The sequence below is a fragment of the Malaclemys terrapin genome, chromosome 19 (genome assembly GCF_027887155.1).
Source record: "Malaclemys terrapin pileata isolate rMalTer1 chromosome 19, rMalTer1.hap1, whole genome shotgun sequence".
NCBI lineage: Eukaryota > Metazoa > Chordata > Testudines > Emydidae > Malaclemys > Malaclemys terrapin.
In genome coordinates, this window is record NC_071523.1 from 7,389,488 (window position 1) to 7,412,961 (window position 23,474).

Here is a 23,474-nt window from a genome sequence, read left to right on the forward strand (position 1 = left end):
CTCCGAAGCGCTCCGGACCATGCAGCCAGTTCATTAATGGCTGACTTTGCAGGAACCCCTTCCCTTCACACAATTCCTAGTCTGTCTGCAGAAATAAAGACTTTTGCTGCCATCTGGACATGGAGGGAGAAGCTGGTGGAAACCATAGTTTGAATCTGAGTTGATCTCTATGGTGACCTGCTTAGTTAGGAACAACCGGCTGCTTGGTGGGGCCAGAGTTATAAGGGAACTAGTGGTGGTGTTCTAACTCAACAGCCTAGCATGACATGAGCTGTGTAACAAAAGAACTGGCTCATGGCCTCTTAAAGGTACAGTTCCCCACACTAGTTTTCTGGTCTGTCACTTGATTTGGTGTGATCTTTTTCTAAGAACATAGGATGGCCAGACTGGACTAGACCAGGGGCCCATCTAGCCCCATGTCCAGTCTCTGACAGCGGCCAGTGCCAACTGCACTAGAGGAAGGTGCAAGAAACCCTGCAGTTAGACATTCTCCAAATAACCAATTTGCAATGATACAACTTCTATCTGCCATGAAAGCAGATACCCAGACTGGAAAGAACGACGAGTCACAATACTGCTACTTGCGCCAATGTATTTCTTAACAGAGGGGTGAACCATATCGAGCGGCTGTAACCGGGGGTGGGGCCCATCGGTGACTTGACCCAGGAATTAGACACACCAGCCAATAGATTTGCCTGTGAAGTCACATATGAGACTCCTTAGCATGCTCCAGAAGTGAGGCACCCCAGCCCAGAGTGACATCAAAACCCAGCACACCTGTATTCAGCTGGTCACATACAAGACCCAGTGTCCCGTCAATTCTCTCTCCCTCTAACCATTCCCCTTTTGCTCATCTGGCCGCCTCATTCTTCTCAGGTAACTGCTCCTCCACCTGCCTGACCCACTCACCTGCCCTAGTCAAGATGGAGACATCCCTCAGAAGTCAGCTGGTGGGACTACATGTGTCCTACATCACACACAAACCTGGATGCGTCCGGAAAAATATCTTCCCGCGCCTGCCTCCGTGTAAGGGCTGGATATTTCTGGTGATCCCAAACAGTGCTTGTCCATATCAGTCTGGATCTTCTCTGAAGGATTCAGCAAACCTTCACCCCAGGTCTAGCACCCAGCCTGCACCTTTGTCTTGTATATATGAGCAGTTTCCAGCGGAGAGAAACTTCTCACGTCCAGGGCCAGATTAATCCAGCTCTGAGCCCTAGGCAAACATGCACAGATGTTGCTTAGTTAACCCTCTCCTATCCAGGTCAGTCCGTGACTGGCTTCTGCTACATGGACACTGCCCTATTAACCCTTTCTTGACCACCTTCCCAAGGAATCCTCTCCTAGCCTGCTCCCCCACGTGGGCACTCACCACAGCTCCAATGCAGTGCCTAGATGATAGCAGCGAAGCTCCGGCTAGACTGGATTAGGGACTGGTGCTGGAGCTGGCCCCATAGCGACACCGGCCGGCCCACTGCCCACTCACATTTGGCCCCACCAGCTCTCTGTCATGACAGGGCATGGCAAGGCCAAATCTGAGTGAGTGGCATTGCGACCTGACACACGGGCTCACAGCAGAACTCAGGCTGTTCTCCGCCCCGACCAGGATAGCTCAGTGGTTTGAGCATTGGCCTGCTAAACCCACGGTTGTGAGTTCAATCCGTGAGGGGGCCATTTGGGGATTTAGTTGGAGAATGGTCCTGCCTTGAGCAGGGGATGGGACTAGATAACCTCCTGAGGTCCCTTCCAACCCTGATAGTCTATGATTCTATGACCCCAGGCATGCATCTAGGTTACCTATACCTTAATCCAGCCCTGCTCACAGCCCATGAGAGTGTCAGCAGGATGCAGTCTCCTTTTGCTCTGCTGTCGACACACCCCAAGAACCCCAGCTACAGTAATACATGGGTAATGCAGACACCATTCATCCCTGTACCACAGAGGTTGATTGAGTTACATCAGGGATTGTTTCGGCCCAGTAATCCCAGCCACCAGACCATGGCGGCCAGGGGAGATGGGGAGGGAGAGAAGTCTGCAAAATGGGCCCATTGGGTTAGGGCAATCAAAGGTGGTCGGACGTGATGCTGGCCACACCACTCCCTTGTGTGCCGTTGGCTATGAAACTGGCATGCCTTAACCTCATCCGCTCCATGAGCCATTAGCTCAAGGCATCTTTGACTTTACCCAGCAGGGGATGCAACAGCTTAGAGAGCTGCCTTGTAGAAAGAAAATCACTAGGGGCAAAAATTCGATATTCCAGAGCTTGGATTCTGCAGACCAAGCTGGTGGGACCCCTCCCTTTGTGTGACTTGTTCCTTTCTAGCTCTGTGCCGGCAGCAAGGGCTCGAGCCAGCGGGTTCCATACCCAGTCTCTGGCTGCAGGCACCTCACCTCTCAGGGGAGCTCTGCCCACATCAGACATGAGTTTGACTAATCTCCGCTTGGTATCAAGGCATTGCTGCACTCTGACCCAGGCCATGTGACGCGGGATTAACCATTAGCAGCACAGTCCCGGTCATGTGGCTGGAGCCAGGGAAACACGTCCAGTTTCTTGCCAGCACTGCGGTGTGCCAGGCTGTTGCCACGCGCGCTGCTCCCTGGAGCTAGGACGGAGGGAGTCACTCTGTACAGAGGATTTCTACCCCGGACATCTTCTCTTCCTGGGTGTTCCCACTGGTACTGCTGGCTCTCTATGAGAACTTTAGCCCACCTGTTTCCCAGCTGGGATTAGCCCTTCCAGAGGTTACTCTCCACTCCTCCCTGCGTTCTTGCTCCAAGGGAGACGCAAGCTTGAAAACCAGGAGAGAGCTGCTGAGACAAGATGAACAGCAGACAGGAGCCTTCAAGCCGCTGCTTCCACTGCTTGTTTCACTGGCCATGCGGAGTGGCAGCTGTGACACTGCAAAGCGCCCACTGGCTCGCCCCTGGGAATTGTGTACTGTGGCCGATTCCCCTCTACATCTGATCAGACAAGATCCCGGGATCACACGTTGCCTGGGCAGCTTCAGCTTTGAAGAATGGCCGCGAGGCAGCCTGATCTCAGTTCTGCTCACTCCTGGCGCAGGACGTGGGGCAGGGGAGTGGGGAGGCCTCATGCGTCACAAACACACACACATACGCAGTTGGTTCTTTGACTTCAGTAGAGCCACACTGATTTACAACAGCTGCGGGTCTGGCCCACAGTGCTTTATGCGTGATATTATCTGTGCATGTGTAATACCACAATGGGCTAAGAACGTAGTTCACCCCTAGGTACCAGATACCCAAGGAAACCCATTGTATTATTCTCTTAAGCAAACTAAGCAGTCATGGGATAAAAGGGAAGATCCTCTGAAGGATCAGTAACTGGTTAAAAGACAGGAAACAGAGGGTAGGAATAAATGGTCAGTTTTCAGGATGGAGAGAGATAAATAGTGGTGTCCCCCAGGGATCTGTACTGGGGCCAGTTCTATTCAACATATTCATAAATGATCTGGAAAAAGGGGTAAACCGTGAGGTGGCAACATTTGCAGATGATACAAAAATTACTCAAAGGAGTTAAGTCCAAGGCAGACTGTGAAGAGTTACAAAGGGATCTCACAAAACTGGGTGACTGAGCAACCAAATGGCAGATGAAACTGAATGTTGATAAATGCAAAATAATGCACATTGGAAAACATAATCCCAACTATACATACAAAATGATGGGGTCTAAACTAGCTATTACCATTCAAGAAAAAGATCTTGGAGTCATTGTGGATAGTTCTCTGAAAACATCCACTCAATGTGCAGCGGCAGTCAAAAAAGCTAACAATGTTCGGAACCATTAGGAAAGGGATAGATAATAAGACAGTAAATATCATAATACCACTATATAAATCCATGGTACTCCCACACCTTGAATACTGTGTGCAGTTCTGGTCACCCAACAGCTTCTATACAAAGAGAGATTCGAAAGACTGGGACTGTTTAGCTTGGAAAAGAGACGACTAAGAGGGGATATGACAGAGGTCTATAAAATCATGACAGATATGGAGAAAGTAAGTGTTATTTACCCCATCTCATATCACAAGAATCAGGGGTCACCCAGTGAAATTAACAGGCAGCAGATTTAAAACAAACATAAGGAAGTACTTTTTCACACAACGCACAGTTACCCAGTGGAATTCATTGCCAGAGGATGTTGTGAAGGCCAAAACGTATAACTAGGTGCAAAAAAGAACTAGATAAACTTGTGCAGGATAGGTCCATCAATGGCTATTAGCCAAGATGGTCATAGACGCAACCCAGTGCTCTGAGTATCTGCCTGCTAGATGCTGGGACTGGACAACAGGGGATGGATCACTCAATAATTGCCTTGTTCTGTTCACTCCCTCTGAAGCATCTGGCTCTGGCCACTGTCGGAAGACGGGATACTGAGTTAGATGGACCATTGGTCTTACCCCGCATGGCCATTCTTAAGTTCTCTCAGAGGATCTCCGCTAGACAATAAATTCTCAGCCTGCCTGATTCCCTATTCCTAGCATCACCAGCAGAGAGAGCACTTTCCTACTAGCAGCCTCTTGGGTGCACAGCCTAGCAGTAGCTGAAACCAGGATACAGGCACATGGCTGTGATTCCTTACAGGACTGGAGTTCATCACAGTGAGTCACTGCAGCCATTAACCTTTTGTTCAACGTCAACCTGTAGGAGCCTATGTATTCCAAGACAGCCCGGCCCGTGCCTCCTTTGCATATTGGTTTTCAAAGAGCCAACATGCAAAGCCCTTGACTCTGGGCAAATTAGGATTCCTCCCCACACCTCTCCCCCCCCTTCTTTGCATTATCTGCAGAAGGAAAGTGTCAATCCAATCAGAACGTAAACGGACAATACAGCCGGGCCCTCGGTGTGCAGCAGAGCGGAGAAACGTACTTGGACTGGCCACTGCTGATAAAGGGTTTAGAGCCGGTGCCAAAAGTGATAGAGGCTCAGAGAAAAATACCAGGAGGCTGGAGAACTGGAGCCGGCCCAGTTCAAACCCCCTCATGTTGGAGAGTTAAACAAATCCAATAATAATAATTATAGACAGAGAATAAACGGCCACAGCAAAATCCTATCATGTTCCTGTCAGATTCCCAATGAACTCGAACGGTGCCAGTAGCAGCAAGAATTTTCTGACAGGCCAGATGCAATCTCCCTGCTGCAGATAGGACAGCCCAGCAACACCCACCCTATGTGCCCCTTGGCAATCTGTTTGGAAAATGCTTGCAGCAAGCCGTGCCAGCACTGAACCCTGCTCTGTGTATCTGTGCAGTCCCCGCGTGCTGCCAACTCTCTGCCCAGTTCCACCTTCTGCATCAGACCTACAGGAACCAGGACGTGCCCAGCAAGAGAAATGTTGATTGAAAGCGGATTCAGGATTCATGCTGGAGAGACAAGGCTGCAATGCAGATGGCAGGGTGCAACCGGGGGCGCTCCTGCACTCACACAGAGACCATGTTTCACCTCAGAGGTGGCTGCATTTCAGTGGTGGGTGAAGCAACACGTATGTATCTATAGTCTGTTTGCCAGGTTTTAAAAGTGCTCTGAGATCCCAGGTCAGCCATTCCCTTTGCCCTGCATTCATCCCACCCAGTTTACAGGAGCCTGTAGTGAGGAGAGTGGCCTCCCTCCGAACCTGACATGGAGGGTCCACTGCACGCTCCATGGTGGGCGGAGCCAAGCCAGCCCCACCCCCTGTGCCGGAAGCAGAGGGGAGAGACATGAAGTATAAGAAGCAGGTCCTTCCGCTCAGCTGGGCCAGAGTCATCGAAGGAGGCACACATCTTTAGCTCGCTGCAGAACTCCAGACTAGACCCCAAGCCATGCAGCACCCTGCCCCCAGAGGGCGGGGAAGAGTTGCTGGGACTGCCGCCCACCACTTACCCCGAGGAGACAGAGACTCTGCAGGCTATGGAGCCAGACCAATGGACTGGAGTAGGAAGTAGCCCAGGGGAATCAGACCTTGGTCAGGTTGTGCTGTCTTAGTACGAGTCAGCGTGTTTCGGGATGATCCCCTCCACTGTTAGGGCCCTGGGCTGGGACACAGTGGAGTAGGGTGGGCCCGGGTCCCCCGACCTCCCTGCCGTCAACCCCAACCCTGGGGTGGCTGCCTATTCCCCCTAGGCCAAAAGGCCTGTGCCTTGTTTGTGGCTTGCCCCAGCCAGAAAACTGCAAGCCCCTAGACTGTGATTACTGTCTGCTCTAGCCAGGTGGCTCGGGCTAGAGACTGCTAATTCACTTTTGTTTGTTGCCTGATGCAGCACCTTAGAATGGCCTCCCTCTGAGTCTGACATGGAGGGTCCACTACAGAGCCCAAGGTTAGAGACAAAGTCCCACTCAGTATCAAAATGTGGTTACCTCCAGGCACATTCTGCTCCAGCCAGCCATTCATCCCCTGCTGCCAGAACTCCAGTTCCTGACACCTATGGCCTCTCACAGCATCCAGAATGAAAACCAGCCAACCAGAAACAATGTAGGGGGGAGGCACTACCAGGAGCAGAGTCATAAGTGGTTGGAGAACTTTGGGGTGTGACTGAGGACAGGTGCCAATCGGAGGGATTGTTAGTGATAAGGGGTCTACTGAGGACAGGTGCCAATCGGAGGGATTGTTAGTAATAAGGGGTCTTATTTGCTGATGGAAGTATTAGTGACAGAGGGCCAATCAGTGGTGGCTAATTTGGGTCTTGCTTTCCCCTTCTCAAGCCAGCTGCAGATACTGGCAAGTGTTCAATTTGAGAGCTGTTCACCTCTTTCCCAGAGAAGGAGAAGATCCCGAGGTGGAGAAGGCCAGGGAGTTGTATTGACTATGATAGTAACTGAAAAGCAGCGGCAGTGGCAGCCACATTGTCACCATCAATACCTAATTGCTGTTCAGAAAGCCTCCGGAATGCTGGGTGCCCAGTCAATGGGGAGGGGGAGAGTGAAAGTTAATATAGCGAAGAATCAATAGAGAGAGCATTCCCAGTGTCAAGTACAATTAACGGCGCTGAACAACGGGAAACTGCAGAGAATTAGCCTCCGGGCTGATGCTGCTTGAAAGCTAAAAGCCGGTAGACACAGAAGTGAGGGAGAGTTTGCTAGCTTCCCTTCTGTTCACAAAGAACAACTGGAGTCAGCACAGCCTGCAAATATTGTCTGAAGTGTCCTTCGTTAAATGGGGACTCCAAGCCTTGGGCCAGATCCAGACACCCAGCTCTGGCCCCTTTTTGCCACCGGAGCTGTTCCTGATAAGCACCTTTTAATCCTGAGTATCTCCAGCACATTTTGTGTTATTTCCCCAGAGATCCATCCCCTGCGGTCCGGACTCCAGTTCCGGACGCTTGCGGCCTGGCCTCTCTGTGCATCCGGGTCGTGTTCTCCAGCCTAAAAGGGTGAAAACTGGGCAATTGATTTGGCAGGTGCCGAACCAGAATAGCCAGCTCTTGCCACTCAATGCCCGACCCCTAGTAAAAGGGGCATTCCTGGGTGCAGGGGAGAGGCCACAATGGGGCCTGATCTTTGTTCCATCTTCCTTGTGTTAGAGAGGATGACGGTCCAGTGGTTAGGGTGGTAGTCTGGCTTTGGGAGACCCAGGCTCGATTCCCTGCTCTGCCACAGACAAATCATTTAACCGCTCTGTGCCTCGGTTTCCCAGCTGTCAAATGGCGGTGATAGCCCCCTCCTACCTCCTGCACGTGCTGTGAGGATAAATCCATTGATGACTGTGAGAGGCTGAGACACTGGCGGGATGGGGGCCAGTAGCCCTTTCAGTAGATGGTACTAGTTATTAAAGCCGGGTGGGGGCAGAGTCACTGGAAAATGCCAATTTGTCAGAACCAAAACTTTCAATGGGAATGATCCAGTTTCAATAACACTTTCACTGGGAAGGTTTCTCAGGTCCAGGATGGAATTGCCAGTCAGAGATACCACCCAATAGCCTGGTGGGTAGGATCCTCTGTCTGATTCAGACCATGGACCTGAACCAGCATCTCACATGGACACCTTAACCACCAGGCTCCTGGATATTCCGGGGTGGTGCTGGAGGTTCTCTCCCTCAGCTTTTTCACCAACACTTTTAAAAGGTTTCCGTTTCATGGGAAAAAATTTGAAATCCTGCAAATTTTCCAGGGACGTGAAAAACATTTCCTGCCCTGCTCTGTTAATTGGATGTCTGCCCTGGCATTCTTTCTGCCGCCCCGTATGGCGCCCGCTAACATAAATGACAAGGGTTTCCAATGCAGCGTTTCAGTTTGGTCGTGGTGGTGACAGTGTTAACTGGATTCAGAAACAGGCTTTTTGTGCTCACTGTCGATAAACAGGACAGCAATTATGTTCCGTTCCTCTGTCGGCTGCAAATCTTTAGAAAACAAATACAATAGAAGTTCACTGAGTAACAGTGACATGCAAGTCTAGTCTATCACTTCTCTCCAGCCTGATTCTTCTTAACGCTGATTCTTTTTTATTTCCTACAATTGTAGCCCATAGGGCTAGCTTAGCCTTTATTATATCCAGTTGTAATGCAAGGAACCTACAGGCCTGTATCCTGTAAGACATTAGCTTAAGCAAGTTAGCATAAGCATAGTTAAGTATAGTAGGCTTGCAACCATGGATGGATTTAGGGGCAGGCAACACAGGTGACCACCTGGGGTACCAGACTTGAGGTGTGTCGGGCTCAGGTTGGCTATTTTTGTTGTTAGCGACAAAATAGAACGTTTGAAGTAAAATGTGTCCGGTATTCCATACGTGGATTCATTTTTCCACTAACCTCCTAGAACGTTCTGGACCTTTGTAGAATTCCATGGGACCTTCCAGACTTCCTGAGAACCACGTTTTCCTTGAACCTCCTAGAATGTTGTCAGCCATGCCCTCGCGGGTATATAAGGGGTGGGGCACCGCCAGCCAGTCAGCGAGAGATAAGAATGAAGTGAGAGCCCAGCTGTGATATTGTGAACCTTGTTTTATTGTGCAGTTGTGAAAGTGTACTTGTGTTTTAAGACTTGAAGAGTGTAAGTAGCGACTAATAAAGGACATATTTAATGAGATGCCAGAGATATCTATTGAAGTCCTATCTACGCCACACTATAAAAGAAATACTGTTACATCTTTTGCCATGCTTAACACGTAACGTTTGATGACTTCCTAAGGGCAGGTCTACACTAACCCCCCAATTCGAACTAAGGTACGCAACTTCAGCTACGTGAATAACGTAGCTGAAGTTCGAAGTACCTTAGTTCGAACTTACCTCAGTCCAGACTCCCCCGTCGACTTCGCGTACTCCTCTCACCGAGTTAGAGTACCGCAGTCGACGGCGAGCACTCCCGGGTTCGACTTATCTCGTCCAGACAAGACGCAATAAGTCGAACCCAGAAGTTCGATTTGCTTGCCGCCGAACTACCGGGTAAGTGTAGACCTACCCTAAGACTGCAGAACATAGACTTTTGCTCTCCCTCATACTGTCTGTTTTCCCCCGTAGAAAATAAAAGATGCTCCCGAAGAAGCCCACAGGAGTTTAGTATAGGAATGCAAAAAGCTCAATTGCAATCTAGTTTGCAGCAAGGGGAAAATTTGATGGGAAAAATATCTGAAACAGCGCAACATAGACCATATTTTAGGCAGTAGTGATTGTCCCAGTGCAGAAGAAATTGAGGAGTGAAGCATAAATGATGGCAGTCCTATTCCTAAGGAATTAGCAGATTTACCTGAAGATAAGGAATGGAAATGTGAGGAAAGTGATCAGGAATCGTCCAGTTTTCCTGGCAGCGTAAAGGAGAGATGATAAAGAAAAATCTGGCTCTCATGAAAAGGAGAGAAATTATAAAGAAGAATCAACCTCACATGACGACAGAAACAGCAGTGAGAAAAATGCACGCTACAGATCGATACATCAGATCCTGCTTTATGGCCAGTGGTCCTAAACTCTGCCGATATTGATCATACCATTTTGAACAGACCAGGAAAAAAAATCGAGGATACGTTTCCATTAAATGAGCAGAAGCGACATTTCTCAACGTCGCACTGCGAAAGAGTGCTTGAGAATGGTGAGAAACTGAATTGGCATTGGCTAGTTTACTCAAAATCAACTGACAAAATGTTCTGGTTTTGCTGCAAAATATTTTACAAGAGTGCCAAGTCATTGCATGCACTTTCCGGGTACAATTACTGGCACATATTAGCTAATGCTCTGAAGCAACATGAAAAGTCATCCAGCCATTTTGCAGTCTACTCCAACTGTATGGAGGTCAAATCCAGACTCAAGCTGAATAAATGCATAGATGCAGAAAACCATTGCATTATTAATGTAGAAACCCAGCGTTGGAAGAACGTGCTCAAGCGTCTGATCTCAATTACCCTCTTCCTTGAAAAGAATAATTTGGCTTTCCAGGGCTCGCTGGATAAGTTGTTCACTGAACATAACAGTAATTTCCTCGGTTTGGTAGAGCTCCTTGGGAAATGCGACTATGTCATGCGTGAGCACTTACGTCGAGTAGTTCATAAAGAAGCTATGGACCATTACTGCAGCAAAACAATTCAACACGAATTGATTGCCTTTATGGCAAGGCAGGTGCTTGATAACGTATTGCCGTGGCTTGGCAAAACGAAGTACTACGCCGTAATAATGGACTGCACTCCCGACATTAGTCACAGTGAAAAGATGTCATTTACAGTAAGATTTGTTGATTACAAGGATGGCTGTATCCAAGTAAAGGAACATTTTATCTGTTTCCGGTCCGTGGACGACTCTACTAGAAAAGGCCTGACAGAACTATTTATGAACGTTACCACGTCCTGATGGAACTGGCGCAATGGAATAAAGCAGAGGCTGGAATCTGACATGAGGTGCAAAGTCTGGCAAACCAGATCACTGACTTCCAATTTCCGGTCTCAATTATGGTTTGGCACGATATCCTGTAACATTGTAAGTAAAGAATTACAAACTCAGTTGATGGACATCGTGACCGTTGCTACTTTGATAAGAAGCTGCCTTGATATCGTTGTGGCCTAAACAGGTTTGAAGATGCCATCACTGCTGCCAAAGAAATGGAGGAAAACTTAGAAGTTGAGCTTGTCTTCAAGGAAACTCGTATTCATTGGAAGAAGAGACAGGTAACAAGGACAGAGATGAAGTGATGGGAAGCTCAGAATAAAAATTCAAGAGGGAGGTTTTTGCTCAAGTGTCCATTGAAGAAAGGTTTGGACAAATGAAGCACTAGGAAAAGACCTGGGTTTTTTTTATATGACCTAAGTAAGCAGCCAGTGGACAGGAAAACACTCCTGAACAATTGTATTGACCTTTACCGGACGCTGACACATGGGGAATGTTCGGACATAAATGATAAAAACCTCTATGTCGAATTGGATAACATCCATCACATTTTGCAACATGGGAAGCACTCTCCACTTCAAATTCTCCACTTCATTCACGATGCAAAGCTGAAAAACACTTTTCATAATGTGTGGATAGCTTTGAGAATTCTACTCACACTGCCGGTCACAGTCACGAGTGGTGAGCTCAGCTCTTCGAAGCTCGGGCTCAATAAAACATATCTCGGATCGACAATAGCTGATGAGGGACTGACATCGCTTGCAATTTTATCACTTGAAAATACCATTGGCCAGTCTCTGGATCTCTCAGACGCTGTGCTTCAGTTCGCGAGGGCAAAGGCGAGAAAAGCGACCTTTTGAACTAAAGGACGAGGGTTATCATTCTAAGGCAGTCACCTACTGTAACACTATTTAAATAATGGCCCACCCAATGTTGGTGTACTGTGCAATTTCTTGATATTAGTAAGTTACAGTTATTCTTAAAATTAAAAAGTTTCTATAGGCTTAGAGGAAGTGCATTTTTTTATTTGTTTATATATGGCATGAATAAATACAGATTTACAGATCCTAGCGTGCAAATTGATCTTCTTATATGACCAGGATAAATCATGCATCGAAGTCATAAAATGGGCTACAAATCCAATAAAGCATAAGGTATTCAAAAGTTTAACAAATAGAGGGGGGGCGCCAAAGACACTCTTCACCTGGGGTGCCATTTGGTCTAAGGCCAGCCCTGCCTGTGACCTTTGGCATAGACAAATGGCCTAACGGTTCCTCTTAGGGCTGGTTCACACTAACCCCCCAGTTCGAACTAAGATACGCAACTTCAGCTACGCGTAGCTGAAGTCGAAGTATCTTAGTTCGAACTTACCGCGGGTCCACACGCAGCAGGCGGGCTCCCCCATCGACTCCGCCTACTCCTCTCGCGGAGCAGGAGTACCGGTGTCAACGGCGAGCACTTCCGGGATCGATTTATCATGTCTAGACAAGACGCGATAAATCGATCCCAGAAGATAGATTGCTTACCGCCGAACCCGGAGGTAAGTATAGACGTACCCCTAGATTTGGGGAACTAGGAATAGCTTGCTCAATGGCAGGAGTTGAAAACTAATGGTAAACGACAACCACAGGAACATGGAGGTAATAACTGCAAATCTGCTTAAGCAAGGAGCGATGGGTGTGGGAATGAGTTAAGTGGAATTGATAGGTATTAATGTGTTACCCTACTGGAGAAGTGCTCCCCAATATTACGTGGGTGAGGAAGTTAGATTTGGGCATGGCAGGCTGAGTATTACCATGAATATTCATAATGGCGTTCCGGCCCTATAACAGGGCAAACCACCATGTAGAGAGGAGCTTTTCGATCATTGCTAGCCTGCCACCATTTGACCCTCCTGCTCTATGTTTATCTACCATCAGTCCTGGGTGTTGAGGAACCTCATTTGGCATGCCAGAGACAGTGCTGGTCCTTTGTCTCTTAACACCAGGTCCTCAAGGAAGGGTGTAAGTATGCAAATCTAAGAGCGGATGCAAAGAACAATACCACAGATATCCCCAACGCTGTATTATTCCTATCTGTTTATGTGGCTTGGAGCTTTCCTGGCTTTCTTACTGATCCTAATAAAAATCTCAAAGGCTTTACTTCGCCCTCAGTGTGTGTCTTTGCCATACAGCCCGAGGGTCCCTACAAGATATTGAACTCATTGGCTTTAGTTCTGCATAGCCTGATTCTGGGACAAGAACCTTATCACCTTCTGATCAGCTGGCAATCAATGTAAGTATTATTAACCATTAAAAGGCTCGGGCAACACAAAGGTTTGAGATTCCTTTCACTTAGGCCAGTTTCACACTGGTGTAATGCCATCGATTTCGATGGAATGCCTCCTGATTTACACCCTTATATGCAAGATCAGAATTTGGCCCTAGATATCTAGGTAAGATAAAGACAACTTCTTTACAGACCAGATTAGGGGAAAGCTGAGCCCGGAGTGAAATATTAGCAGTGACATTTGAAAACATCACCGTCGCAGAGATTTGTGTTTTGTTGTTTTGTGAAAATGGACTTTTGTGTGTGTGTGAAAAACCTGACTCCCCCTCCCACCCCCCCCAAAAAATACAAATTCACATTTCTTTCCCAGTAGAAAAATCAGACCATCCTTGTCTCTCATTTTCACTCCAAAAGAGGCCTGTTGATTTTGTACAAAACCCACTACATTTTTTAAATTTGAAATTTCATTTGGCTGGAGATCAAATTTGGTGTCAAACCCTGTTAACTTGTGACTTTTCCCATATTCATGAGAAAACTCAAGTGGGGGAGGGGAGGAGGAATGGGCAAAAACAAACAAGTAAAAATTTGGGGCCAAAACAAAATTGCGACAAATTTTTGCATATAATCTTCCTGACGCTGCACAGCTCTAGTCATGATGGATTCATCCAAAATGATTTTGAATAGGAATAGAATTGAGGGACCAAATTTTCTGCTGGTGCAAATCAACAATTATGCATTAACTTCAATGGATCAGTCCCAATTTACATCAGCAAAGAGTTTGTCTCAAGGCCTCCACTGACTTGCATAGAAAGGCAAACTCTCTGTGCCTGGGTTGAGTTGCTGGACTGTGGCCCGTTGAAAAGGGAATTTAGCAGTTTTCCTGCTGTAAGTATTTCCTGCTTCTCTTGCACTTTGTCTCAGCAGTTCATCTTTCCATTGATCATCACAAGAACCTCCCCTAGGCAGGCTTGGGAAAACCTGCATCTTCTGCAGTATAAATAGCCCTTTCCACAGTAAAATTGAGTCCCACCTGAATTTCACGTATGAGAATCACAGGAACAATTCAATCCATGTTTCTTTTGGTGGCTGGTATTCCTGGGATTTGGATAGATGAATGTCTAATCTGAATCTCAAGTGTCATCTGTTCCTAAAATTATTATCCCCTGCAGTCTGGGCTAACATTGCATGCTCCAGCACAAAAGTGTCTCCACAATCTGCAACTGGGTAGCTGCTTTTACATCCCAGCCAGAAGAAGAATCCAGCTGGTTTCCAACATGTCTAATTTGAGATCTTTCCTGTTTTGCTAAAACAACAAAGAGTCTGGTGGCACCTTAAAGACTAACAGATTTATTTGGGCATAAGCTTTCGTGAGTAAAAACCTCACTTCTTCGGATGCATAGAGTGAAAGCTACAGATGCAGGCATTATATACAGACACATGGAGAGCAGGGAGTTACTTCACAAGTGGCGAACCAGTGTTGACAAGGCCAATTCAATCAGGGTGGATGTAGTCCACTCCCAATAATAGATGAGGAGGTGTCAATTCCAGGAGAGGAAAAGCTGCTTCTGTAGTGAGCCAGCCACTCCCAATCCCTATTCAAGCCCAGATTAATGGTGTTGAATTTGCAAATGAATTTTAGTTCTGCTGTTTCTCTTTGAAGTCTGTTTCTGAAGTTTTTTTGTTCAATGACAGTGACTTTTAAATCTGTGATAGAATGACCAGGGAGATTGAAGTGTTCACTTACTGGCTTGTGTATGTTACCATTCCTGATGTCCGATTTGTGTCCATTTATTCTTTTGTGGAGGGACTGTCCGGTTTGGCCAATGTACATGGCAGAGGGGCATTACTGGCACATGATGGCATATATGACATTAGTGGATGTGCAGGTGAATGAGCCCCTGATGGTGTGGCTGATGTGGTTGGGTCCTCTGATGCTGTTGCCAGAGTAGATATGGGGACAGAGTAGGCAACGAGGTTTGCTACAGGGATAGGTTCCTGGGTTGGTGTTTCTGTGGTGTGGTGTGTAGTTGCTGGTGAGTATTTGCTTCAGGTTGGGGGGTTGTCTGTAAGCAAGGACTGGCCTGCCTCCCAAGGTCTGTGAGAGTGAGGGATCATTTTCCAGGATAGGTTGTAGGTCGTGGATAATGCGCTGGAGAGGTTTTAGCTGGGGGCTGTATGTGATGGCCAGTGGTGTTCTGTTATTGTCCTTGTTGGGCCTGTCCTGTAGTAGGTGATTTCTGGGTACCCGTCTTGCTCTGTCAATCTGTTTCCTCACTTCCCCAGGTGGGTATTGTAGTTTTACGAATGCTTGATAAAGATCTTGTAGGTGTTTGTCTCTGTCTGAGGGGTTGGAGCAAATTCGGTTGTATCTTAGGGCTTGGCTGTAGACAATGGATCGTATGATGTGTCTTGGATGGAAGCTGGAGGCATGTAGGTACGTATAGCGGTCAGTAGGTTTCCGGTATAGGGTGGTGTTTATGTGACCATCACTTATTTGTACTGTAGTGTCCAGGAAGTGGATCTCTTGTGTGGACTGGTCCAGGCTGAGGTTGATGGTGGGGTGGAAATTGTTGAAGTCCAGGTGGAATTCTTCAAGGGCCTCCTTTCCGTGGGTCCATATGATGAAGATGTCATCAATGTAGCGCAAGTAGAGGAGGGGCACTAGGGGACGAGAGCTGAGGAAGCGTTGTTCTAAGTCAGCCATAAAAATGTTGGCATACTGTGGGGCCATGCGGGTACCCATAGCAGTGCCACTGACTTGAAGGTATAAGTTGTCCCCAAATCTGAAGTGGTTGTGGGTGAGGACAAAGTCACAAAGACATTATCTCATCCACCTTGTCTCACTTTTCCTAGCTTTGAGTCCAGCAACTTCACCTTATCTCCAAGAGTCACACTGGGATCTTTCATTCTCACACATAATCATGCATATAAGTGGTTCTACAGACCAAATTATGGCATCAGTTACTCCTTTCAGCCCCATGGTATTTAGATGATGCCCTCAGTGACATCTGTGCCAGCTACTGTTTTGCTGTGAGAGAGGCAAGAGTATTTTACATCTTATCCCTATGGTGCATCAGTATTTCCAGCATCACCCTCATACAGTGGTTTCAACCTGCAATCCATGAGCCCCTGGGGGTCCACAGACTATGTCTAAGGGGTCCGCGAAAGGTTGTCGTTACCAAAGAAGAGTGGTTTTCAATCTGGAGTCCGCAGACTCTATCTAAGGTTTCCAAAGATGTCCACACCTCCACTTGAATATTTTTAGGGGACCGCAAATGAAAAAAGGTTGAAAACCACTGTCCTAATCTAGTGTCCTGAAGTTGGGGACGATAGAAGAGGTAGAGAGGCTGTAAACTGGTGAGATGCCACCAGCTATAGAGACGATAACTGCCAGCAGAAGACCTTTCCCGCCATAATTTTATTTTGACCCCTTCTGTCCTCTATGCAGATGTGGCCCATGATCTTTTTCTTAATCTGCAGCAGGGTGACTAAAACAAACTTGAAATCTCCCAAAGACGGCTTCTTGAGTGCACTTTAAGTTCTCCCTAGACTTCTTGTTTGACCTGAGAATATCAATAATAAATCCTAGGCTGGACTTTTGTGCCTAATTGGAATGTGCTCAGAGGATGTGGGGCAGAAGATGGATCAAGTCAGAAGGAACACCAGGGACCTATTACCCTGGGTAACCCTTCCTAGCAATGGCCCAATGTTTCATTTCCCACTGTTCTCCCTCTCTGCCTTTCTTTTTCCTCTGCAGGTATTTTGGGTTTGAACTGCCGAGAGGAGGCATTGATTTAGGAAGCACCAGCTGCGCACCTCCTTCCCCCATGAACTGAGCAATTAGTAAAGTCAGTTGTCTCCAGCTAATGGCCAGAGACATCACTCAAGGGAAATATGAAATTCCATCCCCATATTCATCATGTTCAGAGAGGTAGCTTCACACAAATGCCCAGCCAAGGCGGGGGCCGAGAAACGGCAGACAATACTCACCTTTAGCTCTCCTCCAGCTTCCCCCGTGCTTGCAAATTTCACACCTGCACTGCAAATGCACTAATTGGCACTTCCTTGTTAAAAGTAATTTCACGGCGTTAGAAAAGGAACATAGGTAACGATAATCCTGGAAGCCTGAAATGCCAAATTAAAGCTGCCGGCTTCTAAAGGAAACTCTGAAATGGAAGGCATTAAGGGAAGGAGGAGAGACAGGAGGGAGCCTGTTACTGATTGCGTGGTCTCTTCTCACGTGCGCATCGCAGCTGGCACCAGGCACGACAAAGCCAGGTGTCCCCAGGGGTAACAGGATTCATTGCGAGCTTTTTGTTCCTGTGCCGATTTTCATGGCTGAAGATGAACCCTCGCAGGAGGAAATAAAGGAACATGGGATCTGGAAATCCAGGCTGATGGGGACGGGGGGCACATTTGTTGAGTCACTTAGGAAGGGCAGACATAGACGTCAGCCTGGTCTGTGCTGGGAGAATTTCACCTTGCAGACAACAGGCATCAGCAATGGGGTGCACCACGCTCGGCTGCACCCGTTGCCAACACCGCCTGTTGTCAGCAAGGTGTAAGTTTTCTAGTCTACATGAGACCTGAAGGAGCAACCCACGTGGTTGACAAGACACACCGCACAGGCACCCAGCCGGCATGCACTCCGGCTGACGCTGCCGTTCGCACTGCGTCTCAGAATTAATGCATACCGTCAGGCACGGCGTCTCCTCGGATAAGACTATGCCACCTCCTAAGTGGCCTAGGTGTGAGAGCCATGAAACTAAGTGCTCCTGACACCCAGGCTGCAAAAGCGATGATGCTCTTACACCATAAGTGATACACACAATGCTACCCGTGGTTTCCTTATAAAACCATTTGACATTTAGACTTGATGCTGCACTTAAGGCCGCAATGGAAGACATGCGCCCTGTGGATTTTTAAATCTAGCCTTGAATGTTAATGTTCAATTCCACCCTAATCTCGGTCTGTGTGTCTGATCCTGGGTTGGACGTTCCTCCTTGCGTTTATGTTTGTACAGTGCCTAGCACCATGGGGGCCTGGTCCATGGTTGGGGTCCTAGGTGCTATCAATCATGATAATCCATAATCTAACACAGAGCGGGTGCTACCACAAATACGATTGTGGTCACTTACTACCTACGTGCAGGTGAGGATGGTCATGTTTCCAATACCACGGAGGGCCTCAATGGTGGCCAAGATTTGTTTAGTCTAGAGAAGAGAAGACTGGGGGGACATTAGAACAGTTTTCAAGCACATAAGAAGTTGTTACAAGGAGGAGAAAAATTGTTCTCCTTAACCTCTGAGGCTAGGTCAAGAAGCAATGGGCTTAAATTGCAGCAGGGGAGGTTTAGGTTGGACTTTAGGAAAAGATTCCTGTCAGGGTGGTGAAGCACTAGACTAAATTGCCTAGGGAGGTTGTGGAATCTCTGCAATTGGAGATTTTTAGACAAACACCTGCCAGAGATGGTCTAGATAATACTTAGTCCTGCCATGAGTGCAGGGGACTGGACTAGATGACCTCTCGACATCCCTTCCAGTCTTACGATTGCACTGAGGCACCTGGACCCACTGGGGGAAATCACATGATGCCCTAGCAGCATCTCTCTCCCCCCACACACACACACACACCTCCATAACTGAAGAGAGGATGATTCTTGTACATCCCCCAGGCCCTAGTGATGGTGATGACCAGACACAGCACAAGCCACTGTTGCCCAGCCCACTGCTTCCTGGGAGTCCGATGCTGCCTGCACGGCTCAGACACAGCAGGAGAAGGGGCTGAGAGAGGGGGCCGGGGATTTCAGAAGGGCTCTTGCTTTAGGGGCAAAAAGTCCAAGCTGGTTTCAGAAGCAGTGCTTGGATTAATCACTCTGTACACTGGCCGCGTTCTCGCTGGTTTCTCCTCCACTAACATTACTGGTTCTCAGGTCACAAGTGACATGAGTTTGCTGGTCTCAGTGCGGCTGACATTCCTCACCTCACGCCAACCACCGCCTGACTAAACAGCATCTGCTCAGGAGAAAGAACTTGGTTCAGCTAATAAGGGCGGAGGCAACAGAGGGTGTTGCAGCTGAGGATAGGGGGGCCCTGATTAGTCTGCAGGGGACCCCAGAAACTGAACAGCAGGAAGGACTTCAAATCAAGACTCAGAGGCATTAGCAGAGCGACAGGGCGGAGGAAGTTTGCTCATCATCTTCCCCTCTTCAGCTCCCCCTTCACATCACCCCCCATCAAACAAACAACCTGCCCTGCCTTGACTCTCACCCTTGCGTGGACAGCTCCACGGACACCCTGACCTGGGCAGTGCTTATAACGCAGCCTCCGAGTGGAGAGCCTCTTAAGTAAGAACTCCAGCTGCACAATGCCGTGATAATAGCGGCGGCCGTGTAAGCGCTGCTGTTTGTTTGCTGAAGCAGATAGGTTTTCCCAGACCGGTTGTTCTGACTGAAATCAATTTATATTTAACAGAACCAGGCTATGTTTGCTCAGTGAGAGATCTGAACTGGAGCCCAAGATTCTTAACCTAAAGTAATAAAACACACACTGCTGTTAAGAGCAAGCCCTGCTCCCCACCCTCTCGCTTCTGCTTGCTTTGCTTTCTAATTCCCACCAGTGAGTATTTCTCCGGCACAGGATGCAGCCAGCAAGTGTCACAGGTTTCACCACCGTGCTGCCGGGAGCCCTGCCCATGCATTGCACTGAAATCAATGGGGCATCACGGCACAGATGGCCTGCGGAGTTGCCTGGTGGGTGTGTTCCACTGGGCGTGTCTGGAACACAGCTGCAGAAGCCAAGCAGATTAAAAAGCCCCCCTGCCATGCTCAGGGAAACTACCAGAATCAGAGATGGGTAGGAACCAGCCTGCTACATCCAAAGCCCCACTTGAAGTTTGGGGACATGTGGATATGGATGCAAATCCAGATCCAAACTTCATTATAAAGGCCCAACTGGAACACAGAAATTGCCACACTGGGTCAGACCCAAGGTCCAGCTAGCCTAGTATCCGGTCTCTGACAGCGGCCGACAGCAGCGGCATCAGAGGAAAGTGCAAGAACCCCCACGCCTAGCAGTTATGGCATAACCTACCCTCGGGGAAAGTTTCTTCCTGATCCCCAATAGTGGCTGGTTTATGCCCTGAAGCATGAGGGTTGATAACCCTATTAAAGAGCTGGGATGTTTTGGACCTGGAATCATGATCTCAAACTCTTTGAACTTTGGTGGGAGTTCAGCTTTAGAGCCAAACCGTGCCCCCACAAGAGATTTCTCCCATGCCCCTACCCATTCCAAAGTGCCTAAAAGCTCAACCCACTCCAGGAGGCTTTTCAGGGCATTAGCCAGTCTGAGATGCCTGTGCCTTGGAAAAAGACAGTCACTGTGCTTGGTGTCAACACACACCAGATCCCTTATCTTAAGAAGTCTCATGAAGGATAGAAGCTGGGATTGTCTCTGCTGCCTGGTCCCATAGCCGGAGTGTCCTGTGTTACAGGTGTCTGTGCTACGTTGGTATGAAAGCGCTTGGCTGCTCTCCCTCTCAGGACTCTCCTAAAGGCGAGACGTGAATCTCAAAAATCTGAAACAACGCCTGTCTTTTAAACCCTGACACGTATTGGCGCTGTACATTTCTTCAGTATTGCTGATTCTCGAGACATTTGAGGGTGAACAGGGCAACCTCCTCCTCTCTCTCCAGCCTGCCCTCCCCTGTCCCCCTCCCCAACTCTAACAGCAATGTCCCAGCCCCAGGCCTGAGCTAGCATAGATGACAGGAGCACTGGAAGGTGAGGATCTCTGAAGGGATCCGCCTGATTTGGGATCATCCTCCATTTCCATAGGGCACAGTGGCTCCACTACTGCATTAGAGATACTGACCCGAGCAGAAATACCAGAGGGGAGTTTGAACCCAGACCTGAGCTTTCCCCACATTCAGGGCCACGTTTGGATCCAGGCTTCCAATTCAAACCCATGGAGTCTAAATCTGAAACGTCCCAGGGTTGGGTTTGGGGCCCATCTTTAGCACTTACCTAAATCTGCTTGTTTATAGACATCAATGGCTATGGAGGAGACCATTGGCACGGGCTGGGGACTTTCCCCTCTCAACAATATTTGCTTTACACCAATGCTCGAGGCTGCACCTGAGACCAGGGCCCTATTGCGCTAGGCGCTGTACAAACACATAGTAGGAGACAGTCCCTGACCTGAAGAGCTTGTCATCTAAATAGACACAACAGATGAGTGGTAGGAGTGAAAACAGGCACAGAGAGGGGACATGACCTACCCCAGCTCCCACAGCTGGTCACAGAACCCAGGACTCCTAATTCTAAGGTCAGTGCCCCTACCCAATAGACCGCATTGCCTTCTGCAAGTGCCTTGTTTCTTGCGCTCTGACACTCGACACAGGCTGCTCAACGACTGTATCAGATTCCCCCCACACAGGCCTTGTCTATCAGTGACAGAGCCAGTCTGGTGACAGATGTACAAGGCAACAAGAGATCTCCAAGTCTGACAGGCAGCTGGTTGGGTGGGTTTTTTTTTCCCCCCCCACAACAAATAAACAGAGAGATGAAGTGGTAACATCCATTTGCACAAAGAAAAGCATCTGCACCTAGCCAAGCATCAGAATTTTTTTATTTCTGCACGATAGGCCTATCTGGAGAGGAGCTTTTTATTTGGAATTCAAAGGCAGCCATTACAAGGATTGCATTTTCAGCGAATTGTTTTTCTCCCCTTCCCATTTGGGAAGATATATGATGGCTGAAAACACAATAGCAATAAAAATAACATTTAATACACAGAATCGGTGTCCTTATTAAACACGGGATGGTTTCCCGCCCTGCCTGTTTTCCGGATTTCACATACTGGCTTGTTATCGTAGGGTAGCTCATTAGTGCTGGACTGAACCCATTAATTTTGTTATAGGTAACTCACAAGAGCTGGTCTGTGCTGTTAGTGTAGCCGAGTGCAAAGATCTTGCGCCAAAGACAGTATATACACAGTGTATAAGGTCCAAAGTTACCCCCTTAATGAGAACAACGTCAAACAGGAACAAAACATAAACTTTAGCCCAAGTTTAGCCACTCCTAAGATTTCCCCGCAGCACCTCCAATGTCCTAGCTCCCTCTGCCCCAGCCAGCCTCCACCATCATCTGCCCCCTGGCTGGAGTTAACAAGACCCACCCCTGAGCAGAAGTCAGCAGCAGTAATTACTCAGGGCCTAGCATCTGAGCTTAATCTGGTTCAACAAAAGAACCCAGCATTCATAAACTGGGCCCCAGAGACGGTCATCTTATTACAGGTGCTGGACTGTATAGTGGTTTATTATGGTAGGGTAGCCTAGGAGTACTGGATTGCTCACTTTGGTTTGGGATTGTACAGTTGTTCGTGTGCTGAAGATAAAGAGCATGTGTTTTGAGGAGCTACAACTACCTCAATCACATCGTGGAGTTTGTAAACCGATGCCAGAGGTTTTCAGAAGGCAGGTCAAATTTTGGTCCCACCAGCCTTGACACTGTTCCTTTAAGCTCACTTTCCCAGGGATGCCAAAAAGCCCACCTCGCATGATCCTGTGAGGCGAGAGATTTGCAGCAGTCCTTAATGAATGCTCGGAGTTGCTTATCAGCTTGTAACCACCCCGCCGCCCTGTGTATTGTGAAGTGAAAGTATTCACAGTGACCTGGCAAAGGTGGAATGCGAGTGCTCAGCTCATGCCATATCAGATTAAGAATAAAATCTTGTTACGATAATGCTCTCGGCTGGTTAGAAGTTTCAGATACACTTTGGCTACAGCATCCCTAAAATTAGCCATATGTTTTCATATTGGATGGAAATAACTGCCTGGGAGGATTACAACTTTTGCTGCTCCAGTTTACAACACTTCAGGGCCTCTTTCCAAACCCATCTAGCTCAAAAAGGAGTCAGCGAGCTAAAATGTCGCATTGCAGAGTCCAGCTGCTTGGGGAGGGAATGATTACTTGGATTTCTTCTGTTTGCACACCGGTAAGCATTTACAGCAGGCTGGCAGGGGATGGGCCTAGAAAGACTCAGAACAGTGGTTCCTGACTTTCCCAGACAACTCTGCCAGGATTAAGACCCACTTATCTGCAGTCCCTTCCATGACTGGTGAATTGAGGCCAGGATTTAAGGGACAGGCTGGGTTAGGCAGTCTGGGAACCAGCGAAACCCCCCAGGTCTGTCTGCATTCAGCAGCCTCAGAATTGATCACGGTTAAGCCCTGGCTACAGAGATAAACCTAAGCTAGGTTTCAGAGTAGCAGCCATGTTAGTCTGTATCCGCAAGAAGAACAGGAGTACTTGTGGCACCTTAGAGACTAACAAATTTATTAGAGCATAAACTTTCGTGGGCTACAACCCACTTCTTCGGATGGTTCTCAAACTGCGATCAGGGGG